The sequence below is a fragment of the Rhinatrema bivittatum genome, chromosome 2, assembly GCF_901001135.1.
Source record: "Rhinatrema bivittatum chromosome 2, aRhiBiv1.1, whole genome shotgun sequence".
In the NCBI taxonomy this organism is placed as follows: domain Eukaryota; kingdom Metazoa; phylum Chordata; class Amphibia; order Gymnophiona; family Rhinatrematidae; genus Rhinatrema; species Rhinatrema bivittatum.
The window spans coordinates 570,938,453-570,953,565 of record NC_042616.1 but is presented as its reverse complement, the minus strand read 5'-3'; the positions used below and the strand labels follow the sequence as shown (position 1 = coordinate 570,953,565).

At 46.3% G+C, this 15,113-nt stretch overlaps 1 protein-coding gene and 1 long non-coding RNA gene across 4 annotated transcripts in view; one reads left to right on the top strand and one right to left on the bottom strand.

Moving 5' to 3' along the window:
* Window positions 1-13,172, bottom strand: part of LOC115085204 — a 71,364-nt gene extending 58,192 nt beyond the window's left edge. The window contains exon 1 of the long non-coding RNA XR_003854756.1: window positions 12,775-13,172. This is a non-coding gene — a long non-coding RNA (uncharacterized LOC115085204). The remainder of the gene's footprint in view (window positions 1-12,774) is intronic.
* Window positions 12,866-15,113, top strand: part of CEP192 (centrosomal protein 192) — a 1,292,743-nt gene continuing 1,290,495 nt past the window's right edge. For 2 of the 3 annotated variants that reach the window (XM_029590938.1, XM_029590940.1), the window contains exon 1: window positions 12,866-12,984. The gene's annotated coding sequence lies outside the window, so the exon portion shown is untranslated. The remainder of the gene's footprint in view (window positions 12,985-15,113) is intronic. The other variant, XM_029590939.1, reaches the window with a different exon arrangement.

Below are 15,113 nucleotides of genomic sequence, written 5' to 3'. Positions count from 1 at the left end.
AGTACTACTGGATGTATGTAGCACTTTACTGTGGGGAGAAATATTTAGGACAAGTTCCTTCCCCAAATAGCTTAAATAGAAGAAGCAGAGTAGAGGGAGAGAAAGAGACAGCTATAAACTTGGGCTGGGAGAAGGGGTGACAGCTACAACCTAAGGACAGGTGAAAGAATTGCCTTCCAGTGTTTTCTCTAAGAGGGCAGTCATGCAGAGTTCTTCATGTGGCTGGGTACACCACACCTCAGCCTGTGCATGACATGGCCCCAGGAGAACTAAATGAGAGCAGGAGCCCATTCTGCTGCTCCTCTTTGTTCACCAGCTCTGCGAGTGTTGGCATGTCTTGTGAAATAGGTGGCATGGCTGGATGTGATAGACAGGTCACTGGTAGTAAGCTGTTTGGGGAAACAGATAACACAGATACAGGAGATCACTAGAAAAGTTTACTTCATAAAACCTTAGTGTAATACAAAAGGGTTCTGGTAACAAGTATAATAAGTGACACAGGTAGTATATCAGAGATTATAGCATATGCGCATATAAGCAAGTAATAAAGAAAACAAAACTATTGCTAGCAGCACACTTATGCATAGAACAGCAGAGAGAGAGAGATCATATAAAAGATAAAGAAAGAAATAGTGTTTATGAGTTAATTCCACATCTGCCCACATCCCTGAATGTGCTCCATGGGTAACCAGTAGTGGCAATTCAGTTACATCTTTTGGGAGCTTGGCCTCGGGGTCAGATATATCATCGAGCATTTGCTTCCCTCTGTACCGAGGAATTTAAGGCAGGGATGCGTAGTAAGGATTTCTTTGTTCAAGCAACATTAGGCTATCAATCAGAGCTCAGCATTTTCAGTGGGACTATCTCCACATGTACATCTAGATATTTTCCAATCCACAGTCCCTAATGACAACACACTTGTAAACTGATCTCGTGATGCATGAGATCAGCAGAGAAGGAAGCTTCTGGCCCATGAGTTTTGAATATGTTTGCAGGGCCAGGACACAAGCAGGAGTAGCGGAATGGGCTCCTGCCACTTTCTCCATCTGCTCCTGCTCTGCAGAAATCCCCTCCATAAGGCAGACAGCTGAACTCCTGCTGGCTTTTTTTGCTTCCTTCTCCCATGCTGTCCCAAGCCTGCAATTTAAATTGGCAATCTGGGCCAGCTAAATGTTATTGTTTGTAAGGTTTTGGGTGGACCCTTGGACCCTGTGGCAGCTGACCACACCCACGGGGAGAAGTCCTGTAAGAGGCCACAGGTCAGGCTCAGCTATGGGACACACAACACAGAGCTATATCTTTTATTAGACAGAGTTGAGAAGCCACCAGAGGTGGCAGTAGTTCATTTCATTTCATTTATTAAAATTTATTGATCGCCTACCACAGAAAGGCCTAGGCGATTTACAACATTAACATACATAATAAAATATAAAATAATAAATACAATACCACACAAATTACATATATTTCACATAGACAAAAATAACCAGTCTCATATAAACAAAGGAAATAATCAATCACCCACAATATGTAACAGGCTTCTCACATCTGTAGAGGTATTTATTCTGCTACCCTGTTTCCCCGAAAATAAGACAGTGTCTTATATTAATTTTTGGTACCAAAGATGCACTAGGCCTTATTTTCAGGGGATGTCTAATACCGTTGAGCTGCTGGCTGCCCCTGCGTCAGCCATGCCTCACCAGTGTGCTGTCAGAGAGAGGTAAGAGTGTGCAGCATTCATGGTAGTCAGCTTGGGCTGACTCTGCTGCTTTTGAACCTCTGCACACTGCTTGGAAGGGGTCCCCCGACTGGTACTGCCACCATCCCCAGATGTCTGTAATCTTGCTGCCACTGTCACTGCTGCCACTTGGCTATTGGGGAGGCGCCGATTGCTGCTACTGACACTGAAGCCCATTCTGCTGCCTCCTCTGTGCAGGCCCCGTGGGCTTCCACTTCCTCCATGCTGATCTCGTACATTGTGAGATCTGCATAGAGAAAGTGCTATTCTTGCACATTCCCAAAGATCACATGTGCCAATCACTAAAAAGTAATTTTTATTTTTTTTTTACCTTTGCTGGCTGATGTTAGTTTTCTAATCGGTTGGTCACAGGCTTTTTTTTTTTCCACCTTCCCTTTCTTATTTTTTTGCCAATTCCTTTTATATTGTCCTTTTTTCTTCCGTATTTCTTTTCTCTCCGTCTTCTTCCCTCAAACACAGTCAGGTTCTCATTCTCACATGCATTTCTCTCACACACACACAGTCTCTCACTGGCTCATGCTGACTGACGCTCACACACCCAGGCTCTCTCTCACTCCCACATGCTGTCTTGCTCAAGCATAGGCTCTCACCGTCACACGCTGTCTCTCTCACACACACACACAGAGGCTCTCACATGCTGCCTCTGCAAACATTCAGATCCTCACTCTCACACACAATCTCTCAACTCATCTCATACACGCACGCACCCTCTACAGACCCTCAGCCTCTCTCTCACCTCTGGGCCTCCTCTTCGCGGGTCGCCGCAGGATCGGCTCTGCAGCGGCCCTGAACTTCTCGGGCCTCTTCCTCTTCTTGGGCCGCTGCGACTTGGGATTCGCAGCAGCCCGCGGCGGCTCCTCTTCTTCACGCGCTGATGCTCTTTCTGCTTCCTGCCCATGCGGCTCCGGCAACGTTTACTTCCGGGCCGCACAGGCAGAAAGGAGGAAGAGCATCAGTGCATTTGAACGCGATCTTTTTCTTCGGGCAAGGAGGCTCAGCGGCCGCATGAGCCTCCTTGCGCCCGGGCGCATCGGCTCCCCTCCGGATACCACTGCAGGCCTCCTCTTCGCGGGTCGCTGCAGGATGGGCTCTGCAGCGGCCCTGAACTTCTCGGGCCTCTTCCTCGCTACCGGGCCTCTTCCTCTTCTTGGGCCGCTGCGACTTGGGATTCGCAGCAGCCCGCGGCGGCTCCTCTTCTTCACGCGCTGATGCTCTTTCTCCTTCCTGCCCATGCGGCTCTGGCAACGTTTACTTCCGGGGCCGCACAGGCAGGAAGGAGAAAGAGCATCAGTGCATTTGAACGCGATCTTTTTCTTCGGGCAAGGAGGCTCAGCGGCCGCATGAGCCTCCTTGCGCCTGGGCGCATCGGCTCCCCTCCGGATACCACTGCTCGCGTCTGCCCCTAATACTTTGGAAACTTTATTTTAAAAAAATAAATAAATAAATAAAAAATGACGTCACAGGATTGACCGGCCCACCGGGGGAAGCCTGATCCCCCGATAGGTCAATCCGCCCCTGTTTACAAGGGATGTCTTACTTTCGGGGGAGGTCTTATATTTAAGAATTCGGCTAAATCCCTACTAGGTCTTATTTTTGGGGGATGTCTTATTTTCGGGGAAACACGGTAGTAGCCATCTAGAATATGTTGTATGCACGATGGATAAGGTGCTCTTTCAATAACTGTCTGAACTTTTTTGCATCATCCAAAGACCTGAGCTCAAATGGAATAAGATTCCATTGTGTTGGCGCAGCAATGGAAAAAGTGGTCTCATGAGTACAATATAAATGAGCATGTTGAACAGAAGGAACTTCTAGTAAATTCAATTGAGAGGAACGTAGACATCTTAATGGTTTATAAATGCATAGAAGAGCATTTAGCCAGTAAGAGAGATCTGAAGTTAACAACTTAAAAACAATCATAACTGTTTTATAAGTGATGCGTTCAGTTATTGGTAGCCAATTCAGATTATACAGGACTGAAGAAATATGCTCACAACGCTTAGAATGGGACACTAGACGCGCAGCTGAGTTAAGCAGTAATTGTAGCGAATGTAAATAAACAAACTGTTACAGTAATCTAAGTGAGGAAAAATGATCGCACGAATTACAATCAGAAAATCTCGATCAAATAGCAAATGCCTTAACCCTGCAATAAGACGAAGTTTGAAAAATCCACTCTTGATAAGGGATCTAATATGGGGACGAAATGACAAAGTGGGATCAAGTAAAACTCCTAAGCTCCTAATGGGTTTATCAATGGTGAATGAAATATCATCAATGTGTATTGAAATGTTAGAAGGTGTACAATGAGGACGATGGATCAATACGATATTGGTCTTATTGGTGTTCAGCATAAGTAGTGAGTAGAGATGAAGCCCGGCTGGGCTTAGGGTTCCTCAGGATACTGGAACAGTGATTCCCTCTATGGCTGTGCTGTAGTGGAGAAAACTGAGATAGTGAGTACAGTGGAGCATACACAGAGTTCTGGTATAGAACCTCGTTGGTAAAGTTACACAGCGGTTTCTCCCGGAAGGTAACACAGAAGCTGGAACCAGGTACTCGAGGAGTGAGTACCTGGTTCCAGGGAACAGCTCTGAGGAAATAAAGTTGGTAAGTCACTGATGATGTAGGCAGCGGTTTTTTCCAAGCAGAAGCGATAAGCTCAGGCAGCGAGTCAGGGAACATGGGCCCTCGAGGAGTGAGTACCGGTTCCTGATAGCGACCTGAAAGAAATGAGAGAGGCCCCCGAGGAGCGGATACCCCATTAGGATAAAGTCCAAAAGTTGGAGAGGCAGAGTAGCTAGGTACGGAGAGCGAATCCCATCCGTAAGGATTCCCGTTGCTAACTCGATTAGCTAGCAAAAAGTGTAGGCTTTTGTATCCAGGATGCGTGACGTCATCCCAGAGGGACGCCCCTGAGGTTCGTGCCAAAGAGAGAATAAGAAGCTGTGCTGTGCGGTGCGCGCGCCCTATGGTACCTGGACAACATGGTGGGATGCAGCGCCCAAGCTGGACTGGGGACACTGGAGAAGACGGCAGCCAGACGCCGCGGCAGCCAGACGTCCATCAACCACGGGAGGAGTCGCAAAAAAAGGTAAGGTGGGCAGAGTGGAGACGTCGGGCAGTGACAGTCGTAACACTAAATACATAACTAACTTAAGCTACAAGCTCTTACATCTACACCAGAGGAGAAGCAGATGCTGAGCAGCAAAAAGGAAGGAGAGAGGGAGAGGCAGATGGTGGAGGAGGGGGGAAGCAGGCAGGGAAGAGGATGCTGAGTGAAGGGTGGAATAAACAATGGGCATATGCTGGGGGAAAGAGGAAGAGAAGCAGATGCAGGGAATAGGAGGATGAGGCAGAATGGTGGATGCTGAGGATGAGAGAATTTGAATTCTTATATACCGACATTCCTGTAAAGTATACAGATCATACCAGTTTAGAATGAGGCAAGGGGCAGATGGGGATGGGGAAGGAAACAGGGGGGTAGATGCAGAGGAGAGGGAAAAGGAGGTGTTGGTCGGTGGATTACTGAGCCGAGACGAGGTTGGCGCCACCTACAGGAGGGAACCTTCTGCAGGTCCTCATCATTGGGAGGCGGGTACACGCAGTGCAGAGACCCAACAAGACCTTCAATACCAGCCCTCATTCCCCGCAGGTTGAGCCCTTGGGTACCAAAGCCGGCTGGACTTAGGTGCAGGTCTCCGGATGGCGACAAATCCCACAAAGACAACAGAGTCAGGCGAACCAGAGGTCAGGACTGGCAGCGAGCAACGGAATCCAGGTGAAGGCCAGAGGTCGAGGCAGGCAGCAGGTAAGAAGAATCGAAGAACAGGCAGGAGTTCAAGGCAGGTGGCAGGCAAGGCGAAATCCAAGAACATACCGAGGTCAGAACCAGAGAAACAGTCATGGGGTTGGAGGACAGGAGCGGGAACCAGGAGTAGGAATACAGAGTCAGGAACTGGACATAGAGTCAGGAACTGGAACACAGAATCAGGAACTGGAACACGGAGTCTGGAGCAACCAGCTACTCTTGGCAGAGTGGGACCTGTTGCTGACTATTTAAATGACAGGGAGAGCTGCGCGTGCCTAGAGGGGTCGAGGGGGCAGGTCGTCGTTGTCCGTGGAGGCGAGACTGGCGAGCCTGAGGTGCATGGGACTGGTGGCGGAACAGTGCGACCAGGAACGGGGTAGGAGCGGGCCTCCTGCCCCTGAGGGTGAGAGACGCCTGCTGCGCTGCTCAGCGAGCGCAACAGGATGCAGGAGATGGTTCCTGCGGATGACAGAACATAAGTGCCATGCTGGGTTGGACTAATGATCCATCAAGCCGAATAAACTGTCTCAACTGTGACAATTCAAAGCACTTGGAAGACCCAGCAGATCCTAATGAGATCCATTCCTTATTGCTCACTCGCTGAAGAGCTGGCAATCCTCAAGTTTACCTGGCTCGTTTTTGTTAATGCATCTGTATTCCAGAAACTTGTCCAAACTTTTTTTTAAATACAGCTATACTACCAGCTGTGATTACATCCTATGGGTAACAACTTCTACAGATTAATTGTGCTTTAGCTGGAAAAAAACGTTATTAAATCAAATTTGTTTAAAATTTGTGGCAGACCTTCCTAATCTGGCCACCAGATGTCACTATCCCTGTTATTAGAACACACTTTGTAAGAAGCCATCCATCCCCTCAGTCCCTCTCACCTGGAGTCTGGATTGGATGCCTGAAGACTAGCCCTGCCATCTTAACACTCTGGGATGTTGAGTTTGAGGAAGCAGTCAAGGAGTAAAGATGTATTTTTTTACACGCTGGGGAGCCTCCCAGCTTCACCCAAAGGAGTTTATTTTAGAAGTGACACCTCCCAGTGCACTCCCTGCCTGAGGGTCCTTCTTATAATTTACAGAGAGACTTTTAAGCCTGGTACCCTTTAGGGCAAAAGGGCTCTCACCAGGGGACCAAAGACCTGTGAGCCCACGCTGTTCTTTAGGTGGGCAAGCACCAGCGATGGACTCTGCTGCGAGAGACCATGAAGGCAGAAGAGAGATCCAGTTTAAGCTTTAAAGTATTTTTTTGGACTTAAGAAGAGTGGGAAGGTTTTTGGATCCCCCTTCCCCACTGGAATTTCAGAGAGGAGAACTTGCCTATTCCCACTTATTTTTCTCCAAGAAAAGTTCCCCAGAAACATCATTAAATACAGAATGAAAAGATTATTATGGAAGGAAGAGCAAGAGCAGAAGGCACCAATCGTGTTACGTACGGGGTGTTTTAGTGTGCCCATGGGCCTCGGCTCGACCCCAGATGGATCCAGGGCCGAACCGAGGGTTGACGGCGTGTCCCAGCATGGCAGAACACGGTCATACCCTCCGCCAGGCCTGCAAGCTCCCAAGGCCAACAACAGGATGATGTTGGAGTATGAATGGTCCTCCGACCATTCCGAGCCCTATCGGACCTGCCGCTTGGATCGGCATGGAGCAGCAGGCCTGGCCTGAGGATGAGGGCAGACGGGCCTTGACACGAAGACGTGACACTATGATGAAGGTGAAGACGTGACACCAGGGCTCTTGAAGACATTTCACCAAGACTATAGAAGACATGACATCAGGGCTGATGCGAGGACATCCCAGACCACGCTGGTCGATGCGACGGCATCCCGGACCAGTGGTCGATGCGACGGCATCAGGAACCAAACTCTGAAGTGCAGACATGACGAGGAACTTGAAATCCAAACAAGACAAGACGCAGGGCAGGAGGACATTGGCACTGTCACTCAGGGCGCCCTACTCAGGCCACCCGCGGGACTGAGTCGCGGACCACCCTGTCCCACTGCGCGCCCTACACAGCCCGAGGAGGCTGGTTACGGACCACGCTGGTAGCGGGACAAGCGCAGGAAGGATACAGTCGAGGTGGGACTCCGACAACGAAGCCGATGTCATCCGAAGCACCAACACGGTTGGCTGTAGAGGCAAAAACTCACAGTAAAAACAGTAAAAACTTTTTAAAATATATCCGAAGCAGAAAGCCTGTGAGGGAGTCAGTTGGACCGTTAGATGATTGAGGGGTTAAAGGGGAACTTAGAGAAGATAAGGCCATCGCGGAAAGATTAAATGATTTCTTTGCTTCGGTGTTTACTGAAGAGGATGTTGGGGAGGTACCCGTAATGGAGAAGGTTTTCATGGGTAATGATTTTGATGGACTGAATCAAATCACGGTGAACCTAGAAGATGTGGTAGGCCTGATTGACAAACTGAAGAGTAGTAAATCACCCGGACCGGATGGTATACACCCCAGAGTTCTGAAGGAACTAAAAAATGAAATTTCAGACCTATTAGTAAAAATGTATAACTTATCATTAAAATCATCCATTGTACCTGAAGACTGGAGGATAGCAAATGTAACCCCAATATTTAAAAAGGGCTCCAGGGGCGATCCGGGAAACTACAGACCGGTTAGCCTGACTTCAGTGCAAGGAAAAATAGTGGAAAGTGTTCTAAACATCAAAATCACAGAACATATAGAAAGACATGGTTTAATGGAACAAAGTCAGCATGGCTTTACCCAGGGCAAGTCTTGCTTCACAAATCTGCTTCACTTTTTTGAAGGAGTTAATAAACATGTGGATAAAGGTGAACCGGTAGATATAGTATACTTGGATTTTGAGAAGGCGTTTGACAAAGTTCCTCATGAGAGGCTTCTAGGAAAAGTAAAAAGTCATGGGATAGGTGGCAATGTCCTTTCATGGATTGCAAACTGGCTAAAAGACAGGAAACAGAGAGTAGGATTAAATGGACAATTTTCTCAGTGGAAGGGAGTGGACAGTGGAGTGCCTCAGGGATCTGTATTGGGACCCTTACTTTTCAATATATTTATAAATTATCTGGAAAGAAATACGACGAGTGAGATAATCAAATTTGCAGATGACACAAAGTTGTTCAGAGTAGTTAAATCACAAGCAGATTGTGATAAATTGCAGGAAGACCTTGTGAGACTGGAAAGTTGGGCATCCAAATGGCAGATGAAATTTAATGTGGATAAGTGCAAGGTGATGCATATAGGGAAAAATAACCCATGCTATAATTACACAATGTTGGGTTCCATATTAGGTGCTACAACCCAAGAAAGAGATCTAGGTGTCATAGGGGATAACACATTGAAATCGTTGGTTTAGTGTGCTGCGGCAGCCAAAAAAGCAAACAGAATGTTGGGAATTATTAGAAAGGGAATGGTGAATAAAACGGAAAATGTCATAATGCCTCTGTATCGCTCCATGGTGAGACCGCACCTTAAATACTATGTACAATTCTGGTCGCCGCATCTCAAAAAAGATATAATTGCGATGGAGAAGGTACAAAGAAGGGCTACCAAAATGATAAGGGGAATGGAACAACTCCCCTATGAGGAAAGACTAAAGAGGTTAGGACTTTTCAGCTTGGAGAAGAGACGACTGAGGGGGCATATGATAGAGGTGTTTAAAATCATGAGAGGTCTAGAACGGGTAGTGTCTTCCTTCCCAGCTCTCGTCCATGATGTCTTGCTTCAGCCCTCGTCCATGATGTCTTGCTTCAGCCCTCGTCTATGATGTCTTCAGTGTTCTAAGGACTCTGTCTGCCCTCGTCTTCTGTCTGGCCTGCCGCCCTATGCCGTTACCCAGCGGCAGGTCCGAAAGGGCTTGGAACACTCGGAGGACCGTTCATCAATCAACATTGCGTTGTTGGTTGCCATGGGCGTGCAGGTCCGGCTGAGGGTCAGACTCTGTTCCTTACTCCTGCTTCAGTACCTGCCTGGCTCGCCATGCTTGCATCGGCTCACCTCCCACGGTGTGGCTTGGGGCTCCTCCCTAAGTCTTGCCGTGGCCCAAGGGCTCACCACCTGCTTTAGAGGCGACCGTGCTCCTCGCGCTCGTAACAGAACCCGAAGGCCCCCAAGCCTTCGGCCCGTAACACCACCCTATTCTGCACCTGAGAGTCAACTACAAAAAAATTGATCCGGGAATAGGATTGATGGACAGGGGAATAATATGTGTATGAACGGGAAGCGGGGAATCTGTGCCGCCAGACATCATGGAGATCCCATCTGTCCAGCAAGGATTTCAGGGAGGACCAAGCAGTTCAGGAAGCATAGGATACCTGGGCAGAATTATCAATAGTGGGGTTAAGAGTAATATTGATATCCCCTCCAAGCAGGATGGAGCTGGCAGCATGTTGCAATAACAGATTGTCTAAGACCTTGAAAAAAGGACCTTGTCCCATGTTCGGGGCATAGATGGAAACCAAAGTCCAAACCTCATCACCTGCGCGTATCTTAAGTAGAACATATCGTCCTTGGGGATCAGCCAAAAATGAAAGGACTTCATGAGTGAAATCGTTGGCTAGCAGTATACCCACCCCAGCATACTTGGAGTCTTTAGTACAGGCTGCCAGAAACTTATTAGGGAATTGCCTGTATGACAAGAGACGTTCATATCGCTTTCGTAGGTGGGTTTCCTGAATAAGCCCTATAGAAGTGCCGCTAGCTGCTAACTCCCGTTCCAAAAGAGAGCACTTATGGGGGTGGTTGAGACCCTTAACATTAAGGGAAATAACTCTCATTATTCCAGCCATAAACATAGGTGAAAGGATCCACCACAAAAGTGAAGCCTACATTCCTCCAGATCCATAAAATAAGAACATAAGAACATGCCATACTGGGTCAGACCAAGGGTCCATCAAGCCCAGCATCCTGTTTCCAACAGTGGCCAATCCAGGCCATAAGAACCTGGCAAGTACCCCAAAACTAAGTCTATTCCATGTTACCGTTGCTAGTAATAGCAGTGGCTATTTTCTAAATCAACTTAATTAATAGCAGGTAATGGACTCCAAGAACTTATCCAATACTTTATTAAACACAGCTATACTAACTGCACTAACCACATCCTCTGGCAACAAATTCCAGAGTTTAATTGTGCGTTGAGTAAAAAAGAACTTTCTCTGATTAGTTATAAATGTGCCACATGCTAACTTCATGGAGTGCCCTCTAGTCTTACTACTATCCGAAAGAGTAAATAACCGATTCACATCTACCCGTTCTAAACCTCTCATGATTTTAAACACCTCTATCATATCCCTCCTCAGCCGTCTCTTCTCCAAGCTGAAAAGTCTAACCTCTTTAGTCTTTCCTCATAGGGAAGCTGTTCCATTCCCCTTATCATTTTGGTAGCCCTTCTCTGTACCTTCTCATTCGTACCAAGAGATAAAATTGAATATATAAATTCATAGAAGAGAACCTCCCAGTAATATAAAGCGACAGATCCGCACTGCCACTTCAGAAGCGTTGATAGAGGCAGGAAACTCCGGGACATCCCGGATACGAATATTACACCTCCTGGTGCGATTTTCTAAGTCCTCCAGCTTATCTTCAAGCGCAGTAAACGCAGTATCCATGTGATCTTGCTTTTGATGAAGCATGTGAATGGCCCCCGCATGACTTTCTGTCCGGAGGTCTACCTCATCCACCCGCTGCCCAAGCGCCGCGAAATCCTCCCGCAAATCCGAAATAGATGCCAGGAGTTCCTTTTTGTGAGATTTAAGGTCCGCCCTAAATTCAATGAACCAGCCCTGGATTTCATTCCGGAGCTGCGTGACAAGCGCGGGGGGCTCGAGTTCCGTGCGATCCGCATTACTGCAGGCATCACCAAAATTTACCTTGGAGCTCTCCAGTGCGGCCTGTTCAGGCCCATCAGCAGGGACATGTGCGAGCTCTGCCAGAACTTTAGAGAAGGAAAACTGCTTTAAATCTGCAGTTCCGTTTGCTGCCATCGTGGTGAAGTCGGATGGTAAGTTGCCTCGTCGCAGCTGAAATCGCATTGTTGCAGGCTGGTTTTTAAGGGTAGATAATAGATCTGGGAGGGAGAGCCCGGGACTAGGCGTCCATCTCCGTTGCAGGCAGAACAGCGCCCCCGTAAGGTGGCTTTTTAAGTTTATCTTTCTTGATTGACTGCCATTTTAATTATTTAATATTATGTGATGTGTCTGCTTTTTTGAAATATTTTATTGGTGTTTGGAGAATTTTTAATAGTTTTTGAGTTTTTAATTGTTGGATGTTATTCTGTTCATAGCTGTTTTGAAACATTATTCTGCTGATTAGTATAATTTTACAATTATTTCTGTGTGGGGATCTATAGCTGCTTGCTAGTTCTGTTTTCCTAATAAGAGGTGCATTGGTGTTTAGGGCCTGATTTAATATTTGTAGTGTTGTCTTTTCATAGATAGGGTTGTTACTGGTTGAGTGCATTCCATAATACAGGTGTAACTGTGCGGATTAGTTTATGTGCATAACTGCAGATCCTGGGAGTATGTTAGGTTGCTTCTGTGTGTGTTACTGAGGTGAGATATTTTACTAGCATGTAAGTGTTTGTATCAGTCTTATCTGTTGTGTTTTCTCAAGAGGACATGCATTGGTGGTAAACTGCTGTCTTTTCACAAGTAGGGCTATTGAGCCTGGTAGTAGAAGGAGTTTGAGTTGCTGTTACGGAGATGACACCAGAACCAGAATGTATTTTTTGTAGGGTCAGTTGTATGGGGAATGTCGTAATTCTGCTTTACATCCATTACTGTGGGTCGGGGTGGGGGGGGTTCCCGTGAATGCAAACTGTACTTTTACATCTAGCCCCGTGACGATCATGGGTTCAGTGTGTCATGCATGTGAGAACCATCTGTCAGGTGTGTCCCGAAAGAAAAATGGTTGAGAACCACTGCTCTAGAAGGCCTCCAAGTGCTTGCACTGGACTTAAACAGTGGGACAAACGCCTCCAGTTCATCGACCACTCTCCCTTGGCAGCTCTAAACATTGGCAGGAAAGGAAGTGACGCACAGTACGTTCAATAATAATGTTAATAATAAAAAAAACCCCACTATTTTCTTTTGCAAAATGAGTATATAGTCGTCTTTATGCAAACGAAAAGCCTACACAACCTCGTGCTCCAAAGTTCCCCAGCATGGGATCCGAAGCGGATAGCTAAATGAGCGAGAAAAATGCAACCTACCCTGCTTTCAGCCCTCCTCCTCTTCCTCCTCCCCATGCACGCTTATTCCCAAGGCCGCGTATCTCTGAGTGGTTCGCCGTTGCAGCCTATAAAAAAGGCCGCAAGCGGCGCGCGCGCGTTACGTCAGCTGTGGCGCTTTCTGCTGGCTGTCTTGAAGGGAGCGCGCGGCGCTTGAAGCAGGGAACTGTCTGATGGTTCGAACGTTTGACGGTTGGTTAGCATTCTCTTTCATTTGTGTGGGTTTTAATGTTGGCGGGGAGGGCAGCGTGCGTGCCGCCCTAGCGGTTATTTGGTTGGCTTCAAACGCCTTGTCACGGGGGAGGTTGATGCCTTATTAGGTGTATCTGACGCCGGTGATGTGGGAGGGGGAGAGACCGAGACCGATGGGCCGTGGCGGAGTCCTGAGCGACCTCTCTGCCGTGTCCCGGGCGGAAGAGGTGAGGAGCGCGGTGGTTGGGATTCGCTGCTATTGGCTGCCACCTGTTGCTGTTTTTCTTATAGTTGAGACCTTCCGGTCTCCAGTTTAACGTCAGTTGGAAAGCTTTCTCCCCCGCTTCTTCCTCCCCTCTTCAGTTTTACAAATTTAAACATAGAGTTGAATTAGCCTATTAAATAGTGTGTCTATTAACTTGCGAGGTATTTTGTTTTAAATGTTGTAACGAGCTCTGAAGTTCAAGTATCTTAATGTAGTGTGGTTGTATTAGTCCAGCTTAATGTACGGCGATAAAGGGTCATAAATTAAGGCGGTAGTTTTTTTTTTTTTTTTGGGTGAACACAATTTTTTGCATAAATGTAAAATTTTGTAAGCCAATGTTTAAACATATAACTTAAACTTTGCAGCTGGTTTACTGTAAAATTTGATGTAGGCTGGGTCTGATTGGGCATCAAATGCAGCAGTTCATATTCTTTCTATATTCTTACTGCACAAGGAAACGAACTATTGTTGATATAGGTTGCTGAGTTTGGATTGTAGGTTGACTTTCTTTCTTTGTATTTTTTCCACTTACTGATGTTGAGGCGTTTGAGTGCTAGTAGCAGTGACTTTAGAATCTGTTTATAATATAGTATGGCTGCTAATAGTCTTTCAGTAGTCCATGAATATTAATGTTATGGTGGCTATAAGATGGTGTAAGGTAATGATTCACTTAAAATGAAGAGTAAACTTTAATAGAGAACATGGCAAACAAAGTGAAGTAAACTTCATACATGCCACTATTTAGACAATTAAGTAAATTTCAAAAGTATGTTATGTAGATGTATATAAAACATTAGCCATGCAGACTCCTGGAAAGTCACTATTTATCCCTTGTTATGAGTGAAGGATTGGGTTTATTCCAGGGCTTCCCAAACCTGTCCTAAGGACCTTATAGTCAGTCAGGTTTTCAGGAAATTCGCAACAAATATGCATGAAATAAATGTGCATATTGGATTTCTTGAAACCATATTCCTTTGGGGTCCCTAATACAGGTTTGGGAAGCCTGTTATCCTTTGGGATCCTGTAAGGCAATGGTTCTCAACCTTTTATCTGTTGGGTCACACCTGACATAGTTCTCACATACATGACACACTGAACACATGACCATCACGGCACTAAATGTAAACATACACTACATACACAGGAACCTGGACCTCACAAAAATGGTTGCAGGCAGAACTAGGACATTGCCTGGACAACTCACTATACAAAAAGATATTTCTGATGTTAATAGCAACACTACCAGTTGCAATAGCCCTACTTATGAAAAACAGCAATTTACCACCAATGCATGTCCTAGTCAGAAAACACAACAAATACGTTGTACAAATGCCTACATGCTAATAAAATACCTCACCTTGGTCTCATACATAGAAGTAACCTTCAAGCACAGAAAGACCTAAAATTACAAATATGGAGACAGAAACTGGAATGGACACGTAAAAAATGCACTCTGCATGTAGTGCAAAACTGGAGAAATGGAAACAGAAATATAGCACCTAAAGGGGTACTTAGAGAATATAAGGCCATCGCAGAAAGATTAAATGATTTCTTTGCTTCGGTGTTTACTGAAGAGGATGTTGGGGAGGTACCCGTAATGGAGAAGGTTTTCATGGGTAATGATTCAGATGGACTGAATCAAATCACGGTGAACCTAGAAGATGTGGTAGGCCTGTTTGACAAACTGAAGAGTAGTAAATCACCTGGACTGGATGGTATACACCCCAGAGTTCTGAAGGAACTAAAAAATGAAATTTCAGACCTATTAGTAAAAATGTATAACTTATCATTAAAATCATCCATTGTACCTGAAGACTGGAGGATAGCTAATATAAAAGGGCTCCAGGGGCGATCCGGGAAACTA